Source organism: Mirounga angustirostris, unplaced genomic scaffold, assembly GCF_029215605.1.
Source record: "Mirounga angustirostris isolate CCGP_5_RB_7025 unplaced genomic scaffold, mMirAng1.0.hap1 SCAF_12, whole genome shotgun sequence".
Classification (NCBI taxonomy): domain Eukaryota; kingdom Metazoa; phylum Chordata; class Mammalia; order Carnivora; family Phocidae; genus Mirounga; species Mirounga angustirostris.
Genome location: NW_026991720.1, coordinates 68,014,005 through 68,038,556, shown reverse-complemented (window position 1 = coordinate 68,038,556; position 24,552 = coordinate 68,014,005). Strand labels below are relative to the sequence as shown.

Here is a 24,552-nt window from a genome sequence, read left to right as displayed (position 1 = left end):
TCACCACCCGCCGCCTCCCGCCGTTTTATTTGTTTCCCCGCACGCTCCCCCCCAACTCCAAAGGGGAGGAGTCACTGGGACTTAGAAACGCGTCCAGAACTGGGGCCGCGCCAATCAGCTCAGATAAAGAACTTTGGGCCCCGCCCCCCGGCGCGTGGTCCCGTCGGTGGAAAGACCTGGCACCAGTGCCCGGGGCTGTGAGGAGTAAGGAGGAAGGTGAGGCGGGCATCTGGAGGTACATGGGCTCAAGATCAGGCACTTGGGACAAAGTCCCGGATCGCGTGGGCTGGGGGCCCGCCCAGACTCGTCCTTGTTTACAAGTGAGAGATTGTCTCAATGTCACGCATTCCTGACCAGAAACTATTTCCAAGAATCTGAGCTCCGGGATGTCATTGGTTCTTGCTCAGAACGGGCTTTTACAGTAGCCAATCAGCTGCATTCAAAAGTATGAGCTTCTCTGCCATTGGACAGTGAGAGAAATAAATAGCTTAAAGACTGCTTCTAGTCTTTTCTCCAGGAGCGAACAGTACAAGTCAGGAACTGAAAGTTCTTTTTGGTGAGTCTTAGGCTTGAGTAACTTCCCAAAATACATTTACTTTTTCCTGTGGCCATAAAAGGCCATCAATTTGTTTTTCTCCAGTAATACAGTCTCTTCATTAGGTTTACCCTGTTAATTAAAAACAAAGTTATAAAGGGATCAATTTGTCAGTTTAACTCGCCGCCTTCTACCATCAGAATTTATTCACTCTGACCTCCTGTATAGAATGTCCTTAATTCAAATCTTTGTCTACTCTTAAATGTCTAGCACAAACTATGTGCTGCAAGAGGTCTTTCCTGATGGCCTCTCCTCCATCCTTCTAATATGGCCTTTGTCACTTAGACATTATATTGTAGCTATTTATATTATTGTATTGACCTCTCTGAATCCCCTTCCCTGAAAAGGATCAGGGTTGGGACCAAGTCTCGTGTATCCTTGTGATTCCTACCCTGCTTTATCACTACTTAAGCTTAAACAATTGTGCAAACATGGGGGAAGCTCTAAATTGCATCTACACTTGAAGATAGGTTTTGATACCACTATGATCTATTTATTTATTTATTTATTTATTTATTTATTTATTTATTTATTTATGTTAGAGAAAGAGAGAAGGAGAGTGTGTGTGTGAGTGGGGGCAGAGGGACGGAGGGAGGGGGGAGAGAGAGAGAGAATCTTTAGCATGCTCTAGGCAGGACGAAGCTGGACATGGGCCTTGATCCCGCCACCCCCAGATCATGACCTGAGCTGAAATCAAGAGTCAGATGATCAACTGACTGAGCCACCGAGGTACCCCTAGGACTTGTATTTTTGTACTCCAAATCCTTTATTAGGTATTTGCATAGCTTGATGAAGCAAGAAAAAAAAAAGAAAAGAAAAAAGAAGAGCAAAACAAAAAATGTGTACAAGAAGCCAAACAATGAAATAAAACCATCTCTGATGAAGCAAGAAAAATTTAAGGTAAAAATCCACCCCACTATCTCCCCCCTGGATTACATCTTAAGAACAGAAGTAAAAGAATGTATTTGCTTTTCTTTCCATGTCTGTGGGATCTGGAATAGGCAAAAATGTATATTATAAAGAATTACTCTCTAATTTGCAGATGAAAGGCCATGGAAAATGATGTATTACAGGCAGGTCTAATTTTGGAAAGCCCCACCAGTGCTCTCCTGGCTTACCCAGCACTACTCCCCTACGTGTTGCTGGATGACTAAAGATCAGGGGAAGTCATATGATGTTCACAGAGATGGCTCAGTGCTGTGTACTGAGGTCACCAAACTTTTGTCTCCACGTCATCCCATCCAAGAATATTTACTGGATTACCCTCACAGTGCATTGTATTCTTCTATGTCATTTCTCTATGATGGAAACTGTTATAATTGGCGACACTTACGATAACTGGGCCGGAATAAGCGGGTAAAGTTGTTTACACAGCTGGCTAAGTCACTTTGTATCACCATGATTAGAGAGTGACCTGGAAAGATAGTGGCACTTGTATTCTCTGGCTGGCCACTGATCTTGGAGGTTAACCAGTCTCTATGGAAGTAAAGCAAAGAGAATTATTATTTGGGGGCAATGGTTATGGAGAAATTTGTGCATTCATCCAAGTAAAGGTAAACCATGAGAGGACTATCAAATGATTTGGTGCTGATGAGCAGGGGGGAGTATCAAAGTTTCCCCCTTGAACACAGTGCTGAACACAGCACCCCTGCTTGAGGCACCTGATTCCTGAACTTTTCAAGAGTATGCTTACCTAGCATCAAGTTAATTCTATCCAGCTTGCTTAGCAGAATCTGATAACGTAAGACCACTGATAGAGCTTTAAGGATGCAATGACACTTTCGCCAGAGGGCTGGAGATGTCTAATTTGACAAAATGCTTCAAGATCCTGAAAAAATGCCTTTTCAATTCTTTCACCTCCAGGGACATATTGGGAGGGAGCATTAAAATATAAATATAAATATATATACATATATACATATAAATATATCAAGAACTTCAAAAGCCATGATGGAAGCAAGAGAGAGTATGTGTGTGTATTGCTAAATATAGGTGTGTGTGTATGATAGAATATGTATGTATATATGTAGAATATTTAAAGTTAAAAAATTAAAAAATTAACAGCAGACTTGAAGAAATTATTTATAAAATATGTAAGAGACAAATGATTAGTTAAGAAATGGCTGTTTCAGCAGGGAGCAAAATAGTCATGATGTATTCTCTCGTGGGAATTATAGATAATGGCCTGGAGCTACCTTAGATTTGGTAGGCAAGAAAGGTCTTGCTGAGAAAGTGATAATTATAGGCAATTGAGCAGCCTTCTTTTAGGGAGTGAGAAGGGAATATTGGTGAAAGCATAGTGGTGAAGAGATTAGGGAAAGCAAGGCCTAAATCACCATTTGGTCTGTGATATTTCTTATAATTGGTATTTTTAGAGGCTACTAGGTGCAAGGAACTGGACTAAATGCTTTGGTTGGTGTGAAACATCTTCTTTCAAATATCTCAGACTAATAGTGGGTGGTGGAAAACAATGGCTAATTAAAAAAAAATTTTTTTTTTAATTCACAGGACTTTCATTTAATCCTCAGAGCAAAAAAATTACAATTAAGTGCATTTAAAAACAGTTTATAAAAGAGATTCAATCAATGTGTCATGTTGATGGTGATAGTAATGGTGCTAAGGGGTGTTTGGAGGAAGGGCTATGTTGGGAATCAGGAAATGCGTCCTCTCCTAACTGGCTTTGGGGATGACTTGAGAAACATGAGCAAGACTTGGGCTAATTATTGGTAGACAGTGAGGAAGGATGTCTAAGCCTGAGCAAAGGCATGCATGTGGGAACTAGAGATATAGTAGAGAAATAATGACTAGATTGGTCTGGCTGCCATCTGGAGTACCCCAAGGAAGAAGGACATGGGAGCTTAGGGTTATATCATAAAAACCTTAAATGCTGATATGAGGACTTTGAGGTTCCTGAGGTAGGCAACATGGAACTGTTGGAGCTCAAAATTGTTAGCAGTTAAACAATTCAATGCAATAAAACTTCATTGAACACCCATTATGTACCAGACATTATGATTGGTGCTGGGGCCATCAAGATGAAAAAAGCATAGTCGCTGTCTTCAAGGACAGGATAAAAACATGTAAATAATCTAAAGAAAAAATAATGTGATATCTATAAGGTGTGTGTGTGGCGGGGGGTCAGGGAAGACTTCCTTGGAGGCAGTGACATGTCATGTGAGTTGTAAAGATTGAAAAGAAGTTCGAAGACACGCAAAAAAGAAAGTGTTAGGGTAATGGGAGAGAGAATGAATAGAACCACTTTACTGGTAGGCTTTCCAGCTCTTGTCAAATCTGAGAACAATGAAAATAAAAAGTTCTGTGATGTTCTAAGCCTGTATTACTGGGAGGGGGTGATTTCATTAATAGAAGCAGGGAAGTCAAAAGGTCAGGAGGAAAGGGTAGGTTGACTGAAGGGGGGAACACAAATGATGCGTTTGTTTGGGAACACTGAGTTAATGAGAAATCACTGGGGAAGTAGTCACTGTGGTGGTTCCTGGGGAAGGGAAGGTGAGAATTCAAGGCTGCTCGGCCATTGCCAAGAAGTGAAGGTGGATGGGTGAGACTCTCGCCCGTTTCTTTCCACGAGGCTCTCCTCTTGTTCTAGCCTACAGCTCTAGCTCACTTTTTCTTCTGTGCACAATACTTCCTTCCGAAGAAGCCCTTGGTTTCATTCTTTGCCTCCTTACACTTATAAAGGCTACAATTCTTCCCCTCAATAAAGCAACACCAAGACAAAATAGTTCATTTTTCTTTTTTGGCACCTATAACTTCAGTGTTACCAGGAAAAGAAACCGGGTCAATCCTGAAGCTAACACATCTTGACGTTGGGTGGGAGACAAGAAGATTTTTGCTTCAGGCTGAGCACTCTTTCTCCCGCTCCCACCCAGAAATTTCTTAATTGTGTCTGATATTTGTGTTGAAAACCAATAAGGGAAGGTGAGCAAAGGAAATTAAAAATTAACTAAAGAAGAAAAACAAGGGGCGCCTGGGTGGCTCAGTCAGTTAAGCGGCTGCCTTCGGCTCAGGTCATGATCCCGGAGTCCCGGGATCTAGTCCCACATCAGGCTCCCTGCTCGGCAGGGAGCCTGCTTCTCCCTCTGCCCCTCACCCCGTTTGTGCTCTCTCTCACTCTCTCTCTAATAAATAAATAAAAATCTTTAAAAAAAAAAAGAAGAAGAAGAAAAACAAATGTGTAACGAACATATGGAAATATGCTCAAACTAATGAGTGAGTAGGAAAATAAAAAGTAGTAAGACAATGCTACATATCAAAGTTCTGTCAGATGGCAAATAACAAAAAAAGCTAATAACATCTCCTCGTGTTGGCAAATCCTGGGGAAATAAGCGTTCGCCTATACTATTTGTGGGAGTGTATAACTGGCACATTTTTTTTTTTTGGAAGGCAATTGGCAGAATTTATAAAAATTGTAAGGAGAGTCACCACATGTTTTAGTCATTCCACTTCTAGAAACGTATCCTAGAGTTTTACCAACAGAGCGTGCAGAGATACATGTACGAGATGGTTCATTGCAGTATTACCTGCAAGAACAAAAAGAATGTGAGAACGTGTGTACTCATGAGGGAACAGATAAAAATAAATGACATACCTGAGCACGAAGATACCTGCTGTTGGTGGCAAGGGGGCAGTTGGCTGACAGTGGCCAGCTGCGGCATCTTTGCGATCCGTGCAGACTTTGAACTGAGGCCATGCTCTTCCCATCCAGCCTCAATGATGGACAGACACCTAGGGCTGGCCATTTCTCCTCCATGTGGGACTCTGTTAATAGGAATTCTTCGCTCCCCGGACCTCTTCTGGTTGGCTCCAGCTTTGTTACATTTGCATTGCGGTATAAGTCTGTCCCAGGTCAATTCTGCTTCCTACGCCCCCTTTCCTTCCACGGATGTCACATATACCACACAGTCTCCATGCTTTCCCTTACCCAATATTGCCTCTTTCCTCTTCACCTTTCACAGACCATCCCCCAGCCAATCCAGCTGAGAGCTCCAAAGCAAACATTTTGCAGTAGAGGAGTCCTGCCCTGGACAGAGATAGAGGTCATTCCCCTGGTCCTTGAATGTATATATAACTGGGACTTACAAACTTGGCAATTGGCACTTGGAAAAATCCCACATTAGGTCCGTGGCCTATGGGGTTACAGAGCTGTCATAGTGGGGAAGGTCAAGTATAAACCTCTGAAAATGCCCCCAACTAAGGTAGCAAATACAAACCAATATGGTATCCTGCTAGGAATGATGGAGATTAGTTCCATCCTTATAAGTATTTCAAGAGTTTTGGTTCCATCATATCTCCACTGAATTCATCTGTGGCAACTGGGTAATTCCTTGAGAATGACTGTAGACTATTATAAACCAATGGAGTGGTGGCCCTGCCTTGCTACACGTAGTGTTTTTGCTAGAGCAGATTAATATGACTCCAGGTACGTATTAAGCAGCCACTGATTTGGTGAACGTATGCTTTTGTTTCTCCCCCAATCCAAAAAACAAAACAAAACCCCAAAACAAAAAACCCAGACCCTCTTGCCTTCCTCTCTCAGCATCTGCTTACCAGACGACCTAGACTGACATCATTTGTGTCAGGAAATCGTCCTCTCTATTTTGTTAATTGTAAAACATGCCACAGGCCAACATGTATATAGTAAGGTCCAATTTCTCTTTAAGAAAAAAATGAAGAGGGGCACCTGGGTGGCTCAGATGGTTAAGTGTCTGCCTTCAGCTCAGGTCATGATCCCAGGGTCTTGGGATCGAGCCTCACCTCGGGCTCTTGGCTCAGCAGGGAGCCTGCTTCTGCCTCTCCCACTGCTCATGCTCTCTCTGTATCTCTCGGTCTCAAATGAATAAATAAAATCTTTTAAAAAAAGAAAAAAATAAAAGCTATATTAGGTGAATATGGGTTGATGTATGCGTGTAAAGAGACTGGGAAGAAATCATACCCAACACTCAATCGTGGTATTGAATGTGTGTAAAAGGGAACTCTCCCTTCCTTCTTCATACCTCTGTATTATATTTTCCATGGTGCATGACTCAGTGCTTTATACACTAAAGCCAGTAATAGTTCTTGACCAATGAACAATGTATAAAATACACTGCTTTAGGAAAGGTTTTTCTCCATCGCTTAATTGACCTTTTTTTGGTCATGTTGTCTTTACCCCCCAGGTTCCTGGCTTTGTTACTTCTTTCATTCTCATGGTCGGTCATCCTCTTCTTGTTCTTCTGCTGCTTCTGTCTTACTGTCTCTTAACCAAGGAACAGACATGTTATTTTCCCTGTGAGATTTTTTTCCCCTGGCTGTTTCCCCTTAGATAATATGCACTCAGGTCTTCCCTAAGCCTGTTCCTGGTGGGATCCCTCTCTCCCAGGCTGTTATAACACATCGAGGTACAGCAGTGAACAGTGGCCATCTGGTTCCACATAGTTCAGCTAAATGGCTCTCTGGGCTCTGTGTTATACTGTTGGACCTCAGAGTCTACCTAGGCCAGTCCTCTCATGCCTCAAGTGCTGATTTAACTCAGGTATGACCTGACATTTCCTCCTGTCAACTCATACATCTTTGACTAGTTTCCTCTCCAAATTGATTTGTGCATTCCCCCAATCTGACTTGGCCTCTCACTCTCTTGGCCCTTCTTCCATACATTTCTGTTTTGCCTTCTGGAACTCAGCGTCTGTTCTCAAACTTCCTACCTCCCCAAGTTCTTCTCTGAGTATTCCTTTTATATTCTCATCACAACTTGAGGACACCATGTCTCATAAGACTTCCTAAGTGTAGATGGCTTTTCTTCTCAACTCAAAATATTTCATGGCCTGAAAACAAGATGGGTGTCATCCTCTTCCCACACCTTATTTATTACTTCTCTGCATTCAAAATATTACTACTCCTCCGTTCTCCTTTAAAATCACAGGACCTTTGAAGACAAGGCTTCAGATAACACCACCAACTACCTTTTTATCATGCCTTATATGGAATACTTGGCTACTTCCTTAGTAGCCAAGGAATGTACCATTGTATGATTCCTATCATCATTCTTGTTGATTTCAACATCACGGTGAATGATCCTCCAATATTTTCACACCTCAGTTCATCAATCTCTCAAGTTATCAATATCTATCTACAATTCATCAATATCTATCCATTCCCATGACCACACCCTAGAATTCGGCTTCACAAATAATATCATGACATCCAAAATATTGAAAACAAACATGTCCCTCCCTATATGCCACTTCCCATGCTCCTACAGTATTTGACTCAACTGCCAAACTCACGGAAACTCCCGTTTTGCCTTTCTTCATACTTTGTATGCATTTTCTTTTCTTCTTTCCCATTGTGGGTTACATGGTCCAACACTATGATTATATTCTTAGGAAAACTCTTAACGCTCTCTCTGTTTCACCCACTGAGTGAACTAACCCTAGTTAAATCATTCTAAGTATATAGAGTGTATACAAATTTCAGTCCATAAATGCCAAATATGCAAGTGTTGACATTTTCCTTTTCTTTTGCTTTTCTATAAGTCAGGTCAATGTCTATTCTGAGGCCTTTTAATTAATGTGAGATTTTACCATTCTTTCCAACAAGGTTGTGTCTATGTTCCCAGTAGCTCATATAGTCCCAAAGTATCGAGGCAGGTGGACATCTAGTGCTTGGTGTCATCTAGCCATGCTAGCATCCATTGAGATGTTTCTCATTGAATCTGCTCCTAGATTGTTGATTAATGCAAATTGCAGCTCTTTTATCCTTCATTCCCATCTAAAAGACCTATTCAAGTCTGGTTCTCTCTGTTTGGCCCCTGTCAGCTCTTGGGTACATGAGCAGCATTTCATTCTGCTGTTCTTTTTTTTTTTTTTTTTTATGTTAGTCACCATACAATACATCATTAGTTTTTGATGTAGTGATCCACGATTCATTGTTTTCGTATAACACCCAGTGCTCCATGCAGTATGTGCCCTCCTTAATACCCATCACCGGGCTAACCCTTCCCACCAACCCCCTCCCCTCTAAAACCTTCAGTTTGTTTTTCAGAGTCCATAGTCTCTCATGATTCATCTCTCCCTCCGATATCCCCCCCTTCATTTTTCCCTTCCTTCTCCTAATGTCCTCCATGCTATTCCTTTTATTCTACAAATAAGTGAAACCATATGATAATTGACTTTCTCTCCTTGACTTATTTCACTTAGCATAATCTCCTCCAGTCCCATCCATGTTAATGCAAAAGTTGGGTATTCATCCTTTCAGATGGCTGAGTAATATTCCACTGTATATATGGACCACATCTTCTTTATCCATTCATCTGTTGAAGGGCGTCTCGGCTCTTTCCACAGTTTGGCTATTGCGGACATTGCTGCTATGAACGTTGGGATGCATATGGCCCTTCTTTTCACTACATCTGTGTCTTTGGGATAAATACCCAGGAGTGCAATTGCTAGGTCATAGGGTAGTTCTATTTTTAATTTTTTGAGGCACCTCCACACTGTTTTCCAAAGTGTACTAACTTGCATTCCCACCAATAGTGTAAGAGGTTTCCCCTTTCTCCATAACCTCTCCAACATTTGTTGTTTCTTGCCTTGTCCATTTTTGCCATTCTAACTTGTGTAAGGTGGTATCTCAATGTGGTTTTGATTTGGATTTCCCTGATGGCTAATGATGATGAACATTTTTTCATGTGTCTGTTAGCCATTTGTATGTCTTCTTCGGAGAAGTGTCTGTTCATGTCTTCTGCCCATTTTTTGACTTGACTATTAGTTTTTTGGGTGTTGAGTTTGAGAAGTTCTTTGTAGGTCTTAGATACAAGCCCTTTATCTGTACTGTCATTTGTAAATATCTTCTCCCATTCCATGGGTTGCCTCTTTGTTTTGTTGACTGTTTCCTTTGCTGTGCAGAAGCTTTTTATCTTGATGAAGTCCCAAAAGTTCATTTTTGCTTTTGTTTCACTAGCTTTTGGAGATGTATCTTGAAAGAAGTTGCTGTGGCCGATGTCAAAGAGGTTACTGCCTATGTTCTTCTCTAGGATTTTGATGGATTCCTGTCTCACATTGAGGTCTTTCATCCACTTTGACTTTATCTTTGTGTATGGTGTTAGTGAATGGTCAAGTTTCATTCTTCTGCATGTGGCTGTCCAATTTTCCCAGCACCATTTATTGAAGAGACTGTCTTTTTTCCATTGCATGTTTTTTCCTGCTTTGTGGAAGATTTTTTTTTTTTTTAAGATTTTATTTATTTGCGAGAGAGACAATGAGAGACAGAGAGCATGAGAGGGAGGAGGGTCAGAGGGAGAAGCAGACTCCCTGCCGAGCAGGGAGCCCGATGTGGGACTCGATCCCGGGACTCCAGGATCATGACCTGAGCCGAAGGCAGTCACTTAACCAACTGAGCCACCCAGGTGCCCCTGTGGAAGATTATTTGACCATAGAGTTGAGGGTCCATATCTGGGTTCTCTATTCTGTTCTATTGGTCTATATGTCTGTTTTTGTGCCAGTACCATGCTGTCTTGGTGATCACTGCTTTGTAATATAGCTTGAAATCGGGCAACATGATGCTCCTTTGTTTTTCTTTTTCAACATGTCCTTGGCGATTCGGGGTCTTTTCTGATTCCATACAAATTTTAGGATTGTTTGTTCCAGCACTTTGAAAAATGTCATTGGAATTTTGATCGGGATGGCGTTGAAGGTATAGATTGCTCTGGGTAGCATAGACATTTTAACAATATTTATTCTTCCAATCCATGAGCATGGAATGTTTTTCCATCTTTTTGTGTCTTCTTCAATTTCTTTCATGAGTGTTCTGTAGTTCCTAGACTATAGATCCTTTACCTCTTTGGTTAGGTTTATTCCGAGGTGTCTTATAGTTTTTGGTGCTATTGTAAATGGAATCATTTCCCTAATTTCTCTTTCTACAGTTGCATGGTTAGTGTATAAGAAAGCAACTGATTTCTGTGCATTGATTTTGTATCCTGCCACATTACTGAATTGCTATATGAGTTCTAGTAATTTGGGGGTGGAGTCTTTTGGGTTTTCCACATAAAATATCATGTCATCTGCAAAAAGAGAGAGTTTGACTTCTTCTTTGCCAATTTGAATACCTTTATTTCTTTTTGTTGTCTGATTGCTGTTGCTAGGACTTCTAGTACTATGTTGAACAATAGTGGTGAGAGTGGGCATCCTTTGAGTGTTCCTGATCTTAAGGGCAAGGCTCTCAGCTTTTCCCCATTGAGGATGATATTCGCTGTGGGTTTTTCATACATGGATTTTATGAACTTGAGGAATATTCCTTCTATCCCTATACTCTGAAGAGTTTTAATCAGGAAAGGATGCTGTATTTTGTCAAATGCTTTTTCTGCATCAATTGAGAAGACCATATGGTTTTTCTCTCTCCTCTTATTAATGTGTTCTATCACATTGATTGATTTGCAAATGTTAAACCACCCTTGTATCCCAGGGATAAATCCACCTTGGTCGTGGTGGATGATTCTTTTAATGTATTGTTGGACCCTATTAGCTAGGATTTTGTTGAGGATTTTGGAATCCATATTCATCAGGGATATTGGTCTGAAATTCTCCTTTGTGATGGGGTCTTTGCCTGGTTTGGGGATTAAGGTAATGTTGGCCTCATAGAATGAGTCTGGAAGCTTTCCTTCTGTTTCTATTTTTTTTAACAGCTTCAGGAGAATAGGTATTATTTCTTCTTTGAATGTTTGGTAGAATTCCCCAGGGAATCCATTAGGCCCTGGACTCTCGTTTTTTGGGAGGTTTTTGATCACTGCTTCAATCTCGTTACTGGTTATTGGCCTATTCAGGTTGTCAATTTCTTCCTGTTTCAGTCTTGGGAGTTTATTTCCAGGAAGGCATCTATTTCATCCAGATTGCTCAGTTTATTGGCATATAGTTGTTGATAATAATTTCTAATAATTGTTTCTATTTCCTTGATGTTAGTCATGATCTCTCCCCTTTCATTCATAATTTTATTAATTTGGGTCCTTTCTCTCTTCTTTTGGATAAGTCTGACCAGTGGTTTAACAATCTTATTAATTCTTTCAAAGAACCAGCTTCTAGTTTCATTGATCTGATGTACTGTGTTTCTGGTTTCTAACTCCCTGATCTCTGCTCTAATCTTAATTATTTCTCTTCTAATGTGTGCCTTAGGCATTGTTTGTTGCTTTTTCTCTAGTTCTTTAAGGTATAGAGTTTGTTGGTGAATTTGGGATTTTTCTATTTTTTTGAGTGAGGCTTGGATGACTATGTATTTCCCCCTATGGGATGTTAGTAGTATCCCATAGGTTTTGGAATGATGTGTTTTTGTTCTCATTGGTTTCCATGAATTGTTTAAGTTCTTCTTTGATTTCCTGGTTGACCCAAACATTCTTGAGCAGAGTGGTCTTTAGCTTCCAAGTGTTTGAATTTCTTCTAATTTTTTCTTCTGATTGAGTTCCACTTTTAAAGCATTGTGGTCTGAGAATATGCAGGGAATAATCTCAATCTTTTCATATCAGGTGAGCCCTGTGACCCAGTATATGGTCTATTATGGAGAAAGTTCCATGTGTGCTCAAGAAGAATGAGTATTCTGTTGTTTTAGGGTGGAATGTTCTGTATATATCTGTGAGGTCCATCTGGTCCAGTGTGTCATTCAAAGCTCTTGTTTCTTTGTTGATTTTCTGCTTAGATGATCTATTGCTGAGAGTGGAGTATTGAGGTCTCCTACAATTAACATATTGTTATCAATATGACTCTTTATTTTGGTTAACAGTTGGCTTATGTAGATGGCTGTTCCCATGTTGGGGGTGTAGATATTTACAATTGTTAGATCTTCTTGTTGGATAGATCCTTTAAGAATGATATAGTGTCCTTCTGTGTCTCTAACTACAGTCTTTAGTTTAAAATCTAATTTGTCTGATATAAGAATTGCTACTCTGGCTTTCTTTTGAGGTCCGTTGTCATGGAAGATGGATCTCCATCCCTTCACTTTCAGTCTGGATGTATCTTTAGGTTCAAAATGAGTCTCTTGTAGACAACATATGGATGGGTCCTGTCTTTTGATCCAATCTGCAACCCTGGGCCATTTTATTGGAGCATTTAGGCCGTTCACGTTGAGAGTGATTATTGAAAGATATGAATTTATTGTCATCATGTTGCCTGTGAAGACCTCGTTTTTGTAGATTGTCCCTGTAAATTTCTTTTCTATATCACTCTTGGGGTATTTCTTCCTTTATAGAACCCATCCTTAATATTTCTTGCAGGACCAGCCTAGTGGTCACAGTCTTTCAGTTTCTGCCTGTCTTGGAAGCTCTGCATCTCTCCATCCATTCTAAATGACAGCCTTGATGGATAAAGTATTCTTGGCTGCATATTCTTCTCATTTAGTACCCTGAATATGTCTTGCCAGGCTTTTCTGGCTTGCCAGGTCTCTGTGAATAGGTCTGACGTTATTCTGCTGTTCCTCCCTCTGTACGTAAGGAATCTCTTCCCCCTAACTGCCCTTAAGATGGTTTCCTTGGTTCTAAGATTTGCGCGTTTTACTATTACATGCCGGGGTGTTGGCCTGTTTTCCTTGATCTTGGGAGGGGTCCTCTCTGCCTCTAGGACAAGAATGTTTGTTTCATTCCCCAGATTAGGGAAGTTCTCGGCTATGATTTGCTCAAATATATCTTCTAGTCCTCTCTCTCTGTCTGCTCCCTCAGGGATTCCAATAATTCTGACATTGGAACGTTTCATGGTGTCACTATTTCTCTGACTCTATTTTCATGGATTCTGAGTTGTTTTTCCTTGGCCTCCTCTTTTCCCTTTTTGTCTATTAATTGGTCTTCTAGGTCACTAATTCATTCTTCTGCCTTGCTTACCCTAGCTGTTAGATTATCTAGATTAGATTAGATCTCATTGATAGCATTTTTAAGTTCTGCCAATTCAGCTTTCATTTCTGCCCTTAGAGACTCTATGTTGCCACTAATTGATTTCTCCATTCTAGCTATTGTCTTCACAATTGCTACCCTGAATTCCATCTCCAACATCTTGGTTATATCTGAATCCATTTGTAACTCTGTGGCATAAGTCATAGTCTCAGTCTTTCCTATTTTGGGGGTTCCTCCTCCTAGTCATTCTGTTGGGTGGTTGAGGGAATCTATAGAGTCCAAATTATTGACCACAACCCAAGAAAGATGCACCTGTTTTATAGAGACCTTAGGGTTGATGGCCTCTTGTTTTCCCAGCCTGTTTTCTGGGGGAGGGGCCTGCCACACTGCTACTCAGGCAACCCTGTTTGGGCAGAGTTGCCCTGCTCCCTGTGGCAGGGGATGGGCTCAGTGAAAACCGGTTTTGGAGGGCTTTTGTTCTCTGGTGGCTTTCCGCCTCTCTTCCGAGAGTCAGAGCAGAAGAGACCGTTTCCAACCCTCTGCCTCAGAGCAGAGAGATCGTAGTCTGTTCTTCAGTGAGCTCTCCAGGCCACACTATCTCTGTTTCTGTCTGTGCTGCTATAAACTGCAGTATCCTGGGTTGTGCACCCCTCTGCAGCGCTCCCAGTCCTCCCCTCCAGGTCGGGGCACGTCTCTGCCCTTTGTGCTTCTAAAATCACCAGCCGCCCCCAGTTCACACGAGTGGCCCCGCTGCTCCGGGTTTCCATCTGGGGGCTGCCCTAAAGTCCTTTCCCCATCGCTACCAGTCTGCGAGGCTGTGCCTGGTCCCCAGCATGGGACCACTGGCATTGTAGGATCCCCATGGCTGGCTCCTTCCCACTGCCATTTATCCTCTGATATCTGCCCATGGAATCATGGCTCCCCACTTCAAACTACGGAACCAACTGCCTGCGATATTCTGTTTGTAGAGATCCAGATCTTCTTACATCTCAGGCTGATTGTGTGGGTGTTCAGAGTGGTCTGGTAGATATCCAGCTGAATTCTGGGGACTGGTTGGAATAGGGTCCCCTACTCCTCTGCCATCTTTCCCCCCCTCAAGAGCAAAGGTTTTAGACCAAACATTGAGTGCCCCAACTTTAAGGCTGCCATCCAAGGGATGAGCTCCCAAATCACTGAGCTCTGAAAGCCAGTATGGCTTATGTTCACAAGGCCCACAGGACTGTAGCAAACCAAAAAGCAGTTCTTAATGGGAGCATGAACACACACAGCATCTATTCCCGCCCGCCCCCCCCCCCCCCCCCCCCCCGCCCAGGGCTTGGCTCAGAGGGAGCATGCACAACCTCATTCTGCTGTTCTTGAAGCATACTAGACCATAGTCTCATATCCCATCCTCCTCAGTTTCCCTTTGTTATGACTGTACCCACTGGGTTGCAGAAAACTCTAGAAGGCTAATTTAGGCCTGTCTGCCTCATTCCCTATGCAGCCATTTCTACCTTTGCTATGTTCCTAGAGTTTTGGTGAAGAAAACGAGTTTCAAAGGCCTAGGCCTTGAGGGGATTTGGAGCATAATAAATATGCAATAAATCACATCAAGATTCCCACTATTACCTCTAGAACTAAAAGAGATTCTCCGGATTGGGGGTGCAGAAGAGAATAAAAGTTGAAGAAAACTTGACAACAGCTCAAATGAAACTTAAAAGGGGATTAGTGAATGGATCACGGAAATCATACATAGGTTTTTATGGATCTGAGAAAAAAAAAAACCCATATCATAATACCTCAGTAAAGCAGATCTTCCAAACATGTATTTTTGGCTTCCACTGTGAATCATGGTTCAGCTGCCCAAATGAGGGAAGGGGTCAGGGGATAATAAGAAATGTTAATGGAAAACATACATGGTTATATTTTTAATATTATATGCATAGACATATGCATAAACATATATATAAAGAAAATAACCCAGAATGTCCATAGGGGTTATTTGCAGGGGGGTTTAGATATATCAGTATTTACATTTGCTTTTATTGTGCTTTTCCAAATGTTAAGCAATGAAACTTGTGTTACTTCTCTAATTATAGGAAAAATTAAGGTTATTTCAAAAGTTGAAATGCCAATAGATAAGGCAAAAGAATAGGCAAACCAATTTGACATATATCCATTCAGAATAGATTTTTGACAGAATTGGAAGGCCGAATCAGGACAGGGAATTGAATCAGTGTTCTCCTGCCTTCTATTCTAACCCCCTTGGGTATATCAAGAGGCCAGGAGACTCCAGGCCTGAGGAGCCCATAATCAGCTCTTTCTCTCCCTTATCATCCCTGCCTATTGCCTTATGTGGACTGTATATATGGACCACATCCTCTTTATCCATTCATCTGTTGAAGGTTTTTATAGAAAAAGGGTGGGACAAGAAAGTTACTAGCAAAGCCAGGGGAGGCCACTTTCCCTTAGAGGGAAAAGCAAGGGGCCTTATCACGCAGATCACCTCCTCAACTTTGGGGAAGGTGGGTGGGGATGAAGAGGGCCCAAGTGGCAGACTCATAGGCACTGAAGGGAAAATCCCTGACTGGCTGGTTAAGAGTGCATTTCTGGGAAGGTTGAAACTTCAATTTGGTCAGATATGAAGCCTCAGTTTGGGAACTTAGTCTAACTGATACCATTTTGGGCTTGTGTCTTTCTTTTTAACAATGCTGAACAGTAAAAGGATAGATAACTGGATGTCACACTACAATTTTCTTTGTTTGAAAATACTAGTTTAAGCAAGTACATGTTGTGCAAGTTCTTCTGTCTCCAACTGTGGCTGACACCACCAATAATAGATCATAACATCCTTTCCAGTTAGGTCTGGTTTGGCCCAGGATTCTTCTCAACATAGCGCTCTAGAAATCAGTGAATCAGTGCATCGGATTTGGAAGATGTAACCCCTTGTTATTCCAGGGCTTGAGGTCCAAGCAGTCTCCACGTTTTGGCCTGCAACAGGACCCCTGCCCCCGCCGTCCCCTTTCCACTTAGAAAACCTGCCCGGGGGGAAATTGTCAACTGCAGGCATGAAAATCCTTCGTTAATCTAGCACTTTCTCTTGCAGAGGAAAAACCAAGGCAGGAGAGTCATTAAGTCACCTACGACACATAGCTACTAGGAAATGTGAGTTTTCTAAATCTCAGTTTAAACGAGAATCTTTGCCACCCTCTTCTGCAGCTTGGGAAATTTAGGATTTTTTACATTAGCCTTTCTGACTCTTCAGAACCAAGAATGCTTGTTCCTCTGGCCCAAACCAGGCAACTGTATAAAACTGAGTTCAAAAACAAACCAAAAAGAACTGGAGGGTATTATGCAGAGCGAAATAAGTCAATCAGAGAAAGACAATTATCACATGGTTTCATTCATATGTGGAATATAAGAAGCAGGCAAAGGACAGTAGGGGAAGGGAGGAAAACAGAATGGAAAGAAATCAGAGAGAGAGACAAACCATGAGAGACTATGGGAAACAAACTGAGGGTTGCAGAAGGGTGGTGGGTGGGTGGGTGGGGGAGTACCTGGGTGATGCACATTAAGGAGGGCACGTGATGTCATGAGCACTGGGTGTTATAGGAAACTGATGAATTATTGAACTCTACATCTGAAACTAATGATGTACTATATGTTGGCTAATTGAATTGAAATTTAAAAAAAAAAACACAAAAAGTGCTGGAAACTCAACTGCTTGCTTCTTCTAGGATGTTGTTTTTTTTTTTAAATTTTCTGGTGTCCTTCATATGTAGAGCATCTGTTAGATTTTGCCAGAAAGAAAACTACACAATCTTTAGCTTTCACAGTAATCACACAGACACACATTCCTTTCTGCTTTTAGTCTTCTGAAAACTAAATGTGAACATCCGACAATGCTGAGTTTGGGGGACACATTTATGTTCTTGACTGAAGAAAGGGGCCTGGCTGTGTTTCACTAGTCTGAGCTGAGTCCAGAGAACAAAGGTGTGGAGCTCCCCTTCTGTGTTCTTTCTTTCAGCCCTTTCACAGTAGGGTGCCCCCACTGCATTTGGCAACAAATAGGCACCTCAGAATGCACTGTATATTGGAACGAAAGGATTGTTTTTTTGTATGCTACAGCCCTAAGTCATAGTCCCACTTCCTGTTTAGAAATAAAAATCAAGTGATTCTTCCCCACATTTTCATCAACATTGTGCTGGAAGGAAGAAATACAGCCCATCCTGCAGAAGCTAGCAGATGCTGGGCCTCTCGCTGGCTAAGTGGGTAAAAGGTCAGTCCCACACCCACAGCCTGGGCTGTTCGGGCTGGCGGCTGGCAGTAGAGTCAACAAGAGGAAGTTTAGTAGGTGAAGGGTCACTGCTGTGGAACAGTAGGCGCTTTCCATGTGTCAGCTCTCAGGCATCTAGTTTCTGTTCATGGGAATCAAGCTTACTAGGGGAAAGGTCACACAGACCAGAGGCGGATGTATAATAACTCTGGCCTGCCTTGACCTTGTGTCCAAGGCAAGAGGCCCAGCGCTCAGGCCTCCTGGCCTTTAGGGATTCTGCTGCTCAAGTGGAAAAACAGAGATTGTAAAGTGCTTTAAAGATCGTCCTGTACCGAATGCGGCAAACTGATAAACAACCTATGTAGTGACAAATTTATATTACGCAGAATAACTTCTCCAGGCGAGATTCTTTGGACAAGTGTACTGCAGTAAAGGATCTTGTAGGTTTTCTTATTAGTTGCTCTACACTAGAGCAATGGTTCCCAATCCTGGCCACATGTTAGGATTACTTAGAGAGCTTTCACAATGCCTGCTGCTTGCTTGCTACCAGTTGAATCAGACTCTCTAGCCAGGGGAGCGAGCCATCTTAATTTTTCTAGTGTCTCCGGTGGCTCTAATGTACAGCACTGCTTTAAAATCCTTAAAACATGGCCATTTGAAATGACCCCAGATAAAAGAGACTTTCTCCATGTTCTACAGCAATGCTTTTTGGATTATGGGTCATGACCGATTAGTGGATCATGAAATCAGCTTACTGGGTCACAACTAGCATGAAAATGCAATAGAATAGAGGGGAAAAAGCATACTGCGTTAAGTGAGATTTGGGGGTGGGTGGTGTCAAACTTGTTTCAGATCTGTCTTGGATCATGATCTAAGAATACCACTATTCTAGATTCTAGGAATAAAAACCTTGTTGCCCTGAGCCCCCATGGAATTGTTCTAATTCAAATTGGTTGTTGGCTTTTTCAACAGTTTTGCTGATTCCACAGGATGTTGTGGCTGTGAGCTGGGAAGGCTGCCATGCTGTTATTTTGGAAAGGGTTATGCAAATGCTTCCTCCCAGATGGTTCCCAGAGTTAGTTCAGTATGAGCATTTCCTCTGGAAACATCAGGGATGTAAAGAGAGATGTCACGACCAATACTCCAAGGTGAATTAATGGTGAAATTCGAATGAAAAAGAAGTTGGTTGCTTAGAAGTCTGGGTGGAAACTTGCCCAGCATGAGCTCTGCTCTAAGAAAACTTTGAGCTTGCTAAGAAACAGCCGTGATAGCCCTTCTGACCTGTGGTATTATGGGGTGGTAAACAGGCTGTCACTGACAATGTCTAGAATCAGCCAAATGGTAGGATTCAGAGTCTGAGCTGAAGAGGTGTCTCCACTGGAGACGCTGAGCAGCCAGAAGAGAGGACTATGGAGTTGCTATTAGAAAATGAACCCAGAAAAAAAAAAAAGAAAAAGAAAAAGAAAATGAACCCAGAGGTGCCTGGGTGGCTCTGTTGGTTAAGCGTCCAACTCGTGGTTTCGGCTCATGTCGTGATCTCAGGTTTACGAGTTTGAGCCCCACATGGGGCTCCACACTCAGGGCAGAGTCTGCTTGTCCCTCTCCTTCCTCCTCCGCCCCTCCCCCATCTCGTGCTTGCTTGAGCTCTCTATCTCAAATAAATAAATAAAATCCTAAAGAAAGAAAGAAAGAAAGAAAGAAAGAAAGAAAGAAAGAAAGAAAGAAAGAAAGAAAGAAAGAAAGAAAGAAAGTTAACCCAGCAATCGTGTAGAGAGAATTATAATAGTGATGAGGGGCTTCAATTTTTGCATAGCCTCTTTTTCCCTGTCCATTAATGTCCTTTCTTCTTTTTTCTTCTTTTTTGATTTTCTTTTAAATGAGTGCTTCTGGGTTATGCTGCATCCTTGGCTGCTAAAGGACACATTGTTTCAGGATGGGAGCAGTTAGAGAATCTACACCCTACATCAATTTGAAAGGAAGTGGGAGGCCAGAGAATTATTAGATATATATATATATATATATGAAGAATCTGAATGACTGAAGTTTCCATGTTTTATCCTGATATTTTGACACAACACTTAAGGAAATCCTTATTTCTTTTTCTGCCTCTACAATAAGAAGAAAGAATTAATATAATGTACTCTGTCCTTCAGGGAATGCTGTCTAATGGTTTAATCCACGAGTTTCTATATTTTGATTTATGAAAGAACTGGGAATCCACATAGACATAAAATTTCCAAAGACAATCAGGAAAAACAAGGTATATATGTTACTCTGAACTAAGGAGAATGGGGCCGGGGAGGAGAAGGTTATGGGTGGGGGTCTGGGACTTCAAAAGGGAAGGAATGCAATTCACAGGAAGACCAAAAAGTAAATGTTTGGTAAACAAGGGTTTTCTGGGCCACACAGAAACAATGGGACATAGATGACTTTGGTCAAACAGGCCTTGCTAGGTTCTTCCCTGTCTACCATACCTAGTTCATGTTATAATGTAGTTCCCTATGGTGATAGCTCTCTTTCTGGAGCAGTTCCTCTATTGAAATTCTTTTAGGCAGTTGTGGAAAGGTAAAGAGTTTTTCTTGAGTCTGCTGGGTTTTAATTGGTTTTAATTCAGAATAATCTTCATGCCAAAGTGGCCCATCTTGGGGCAACCTGCCCTTGGCCTTTACAGTACTCATTCACTGAGAGTCTATGAAAAAAACTCATTTGATTACTGGAGGTCCCAGTTTCCACATTGATAAAGATTAATTGTTGTTGTAGATATCTTCTAAGGTATATTCCCCTCTTAAAATATTCTTGTTTGCCCATTATTAATTTAATTTTTTTTAAAAATTTGATTCCATTATTGATTTTAAAGTTCTCACTGAATGAGTCTGAGTAATTGTTGCCTTTCCCACATTGAGAAAGAATCTTTGATAAGAGTTCATTTAGTATAAATTCCTTCTTCAAGCAAGGACATCTTTACAGGATCCCAGGTCAAGAACCATCTCATTACTGCTAGTTTTGGTTTTGGAAGAACTCAAAATAAATCCAGCCCAGGCCAGGCACATGATTTTGGTCCAACTTTTTTTGCCATTTAACAGGTGTTGAGTCCTGAGTGAATGCTGCAAAAGCAAGAATGGGATGGGTGCTGATGGTTCATCGTTAATGGTAGAGGCAGGGGTATAGGGACCATATTTCTCCTGTCTTGACCCCTGTTTGGCTTCTGGCCACCCTGTCCCAGAGTTCTTTCCATCCTGGGAGGAACCTGGTCTTCCCACGTTCTGTGGATTTTGTGAATAAATTTCTATTCTGATTAAAACAGCCTTGGTTAGGTACAATTAGAGATTTAAAGAGGTCTAGAAGCTGGCAGTCAAGATGCTTGAGTGACAGTCCATGAAATTTCCCCACATATTTGGAGGCAAATACCATTATGCCTGTGTATTCTTTTCCCCAGATTTTGGACGGTATTCGTTTGGCATCATTCTCAGATCTTTCTCCATCTTTTAGATCTACAGTGGTACTTATCTATAACGGTTCTCTTCTTATTGTTCTTGACACTGTTCTTTTAATTGTGTAGACTAGGCTTGAATTGGTTTTTAATGCTGCAACATTATGCTTTTGGTCGAGTTTAAGGTCAACTAAAACTCCAAAGCCTGGTCTGCTCTGTCCCCCAGAAAACATATACACTTATATTAACATTAACATTCAAACCCAATAAGTTTTTAAAATCCCATCAATCTTGCCTGTCCAAGATCTTGGTAGATTCAAATTCTATAATAATGACTATCATTAAAAAAATAGGTTGTGTCATCCAAAAATCTGACAATCTAGTTTTTGCCATTTGGCCAAGTTGTTTGTAAGGATGGAGTCAAGTACCAAGCTCTTTGGAAGAACCCTAAAAAACTATTTTTGTAACAAATAATATGGAACACAATTTTACAAGATGAGTACCATGCTCAAATACATGTGGAAAATGCTACATACTAAATCATTTTTTTTTGAGATTTAAAACATATATAGATGATTAAAAACTCTAAGACACTTCCCTCCAGATTGACATTGACCAACTAATTTAGTGTTTCCCAAACCTGTTCCACTGGATATTCTTTTTTTTTTTTTAAGATTTTATTTGTTTATTTGACAGAGAGAAACACAGCGAGAGAGGGAACACAAGCAGGGGGAGTGGAAGAGGGAGAAGCAGGCCTCCCGACAAGCAGGTAGCCCGATGCAGGGCTCGATCCCAGGACCCTGAGACCATGACCCGAGCTGAAGGCAGATGCTTAACGACTGAGCCACCCAGGCACCCCTCTACTGGATATTCTTTATAGGACTTTCAGAACCAAATTTAGGGTAATGTATAATGTGAATCTACAGATAGAGCATTCAGTCTCTCTATAATCTACTGGACCAGAGACTTTTTCTTCACAGAATTTCTTTCAAGATTGGCATGGCAAATTTAGTAAAACCAGGTCAGCGAATAATCTGGGGCTATGGTTGTTATATTGGCTCCATGTCTGCCTAACTTTCCAATCTCAAATTTTGTGGATTGATCCAGTGAATGACACACTTATACCAGTATTATAAGCAAACATTAAAACCACTTTTTGAAAGAAGCTAGTTTTCAAAAATCAACTTTATTGTGTATAATCAACATTATTATTTACATATAATAAAATGTGATTCTTATATGTATACATTTTGAGAGTTTTGACAAATGTATACATACATCTCTCTAACCACCATTATAGTCACCACCATATTGTAGAACATTTCCATCACTCCAAAATTTTCCTCATGCTCTCTAAATGTCAATCCATCCTGAACTCCAGCTCCAGATAACCACTGATCTGCTTTTTATCACTGCAGATTATATTTCCTTTTTTCTAGAATCTCATATAAATGTTTTCATACATCATGACTTTTTTTTTTTTTTTTTTTTAGATTTTATCTATTTGACTCCGAGGGAGAGATAGCACAAGCAGGGGGAGCAGCAGGCAGAGGGAGAGGGAGAAGCAGGCTCTCCACTGAGCAAGGAGCCCGACATGGGGCTCGATCCCAGGACCCTGGGATCGTGACCTGAGCTGAAGGCAGCCGCTTAACCGACTGAGCCACCCAGGCGCCCCTACATCATGACTTTTATACCTGGCATATTTTGTTCAGCATGTTTCTGAGATTCATTCATTCATGTTGTTGTTGAATGTATTAGTGGTTCATTTTATTGCTAAATAGTATTCCACTTTATAGATATAACACAACTAGTTTATCCAATCACCTGTGATGGGCAGTAGGTTTCTGTTTGTAGCTATTATGAATAAAGCTTTTATGAACATTGTATACAAGTTTGCATGAACACCAGCAGTGTAAGAGTGTTCCAGTTTTTTCCCATCCTCACCAACTCTTGGTATGGTTACTCTTTCATCTTAGCCATTCTAGCAGGTGTAAAGGGGTATTCCATTGTGGTTTTAATATGTACTTCTCTGATGACTAATGGTGTTGACCATGTTTTCATGTACTATTAGCCATTTGCGTATCCTCCTTTGTAAAGTTCCTATTCAAAGCTTTTGTTCATTTAAAAATTGGGTTGTTTGTCTTCTTATTGATATCTAAGAATTCTTTATATGCTCCATATGTGTCCTTTTTAGGTATACATGAAATATGATACATATATGTCCTATATGTATATATAATACTTGTATGTATATACACACATATATGTATATATACACATAATATTAGGTGTGCACACAAATAATATTTTGGATATATATTAGATATTTTCTCCCAGTCTGCAGTCTACCTTTTCCTTTCTTAAAAGGTGTTTTTCTAAGAGCAAAAGCTTTGAATTTTTTTGAAATCCAATTTTTCAACTATTTCTTCAATATTCTTGCTTTTTTAGCCTTCCTAAGGAATTTGCCTTTGCCACGGTCATAAAGGAAGAAGTGAGTTTTCTTATGGTATTCTTATGTTGGCTTATTTCGACCATTGTGTTAAAAACGTCCCCCATTCCCTTCCTTTCTCTTCCTTTCCACAGACTCATCATGACTTGGCTGGAAAAGAGAGTAAGTGTCATTAGCTAATGTTATAGGGGCATGGTTAGGCCCAGTTTAAAAAGAACACAGAGAACGTTTGCAACATATATGAAACCTTAGGCCAGAAAAATACTCTGAAGGGTTTTAACCAGCCTATTAAATGAGGCTTCTCAAGTTACTCTCTATCATATCACCTTGGAAATTTTCAAGGCACAATTATCTTTATGATCTTGTTTATTTGTTTACTTGTTTCTTATCTGACCTTTATACTACACTGTAAGTTTTTCTGTCTTGTTCACATGTGATGAGTGAATGGATGAACCAGTAGAGGCCAGGTTGCAATGTGGCTGATGGAATTGACATCAGTTTGGGGTTTCTGGCTCCCACCCTTTCAGTCCCCAGAAACTTACCCTGTCTGTCACTTTCATCCACTACATTTGTAAATTACTACATGTTACTATACCTATACACAGAATTGTTAAGCCCATTTCTTTAGGGAAGCAATCTCTTTCCTTACTTTAATGAGAATTGGGATTCTCTGAAACTTCTATGTTCATCCTTTCATGGGTAAGAGATGATTCAGGATTGGGTAATGGGGGAATTATTAAGAAGATTGCTTCTTTCTGTAATTTCCTCTCTAGCCTTTTAGATGGGTAATTAGCAACAGAATATTGGTTTTCTTAGGTTGTTGCCTAGTAGCATAAACTTGGCTAAAGCAGTCCTGCTGGCTTTCTAGAAAAGGCCTTCTTTTACTGGTGTTTATCATTCAGCTGCTGAAATTCACACTGGGTGAAACTTGGCATGACAGCCCTCAGCTCAGTTGCAACTTAGAAGAAAA

The 24,552-nt window shown here is 40.9% G+C and overlaps 1 long non-coding RNA gene across 5 annotated transcripts; it reads left to right on the top strand.

Moving 5' to 3' along the window:
* The first annotated feature begins 72 nt into the window (after positions 1–72).
* On the top strand, positions 73–24,334 carry LOC135362110 (uncharacterized). 5 transcript variants are annotated; one of them, XR_010406528.1, is made up of 4 exons: positions 73–556; positions 19,857–19,963; positions 21,830–22,035; positions 22,627–24,334. It is a non-coding gene; the product is annotated as an uncharacterized LOC135362110 (long non-coding RNA). The 5 variants fall into 5 exon arrangements; XR_010406531.1 differs by lacking the exon at positions 19,857–19,963 and adding an exon at positions 1,369–1,495; XR_010406529.1 differs by lacking the exon at positions 73–556 and adding an exon at positions 17,923–18,851.
* Positions 24,335–24,552: the final 218 nt, after the last annotated feature.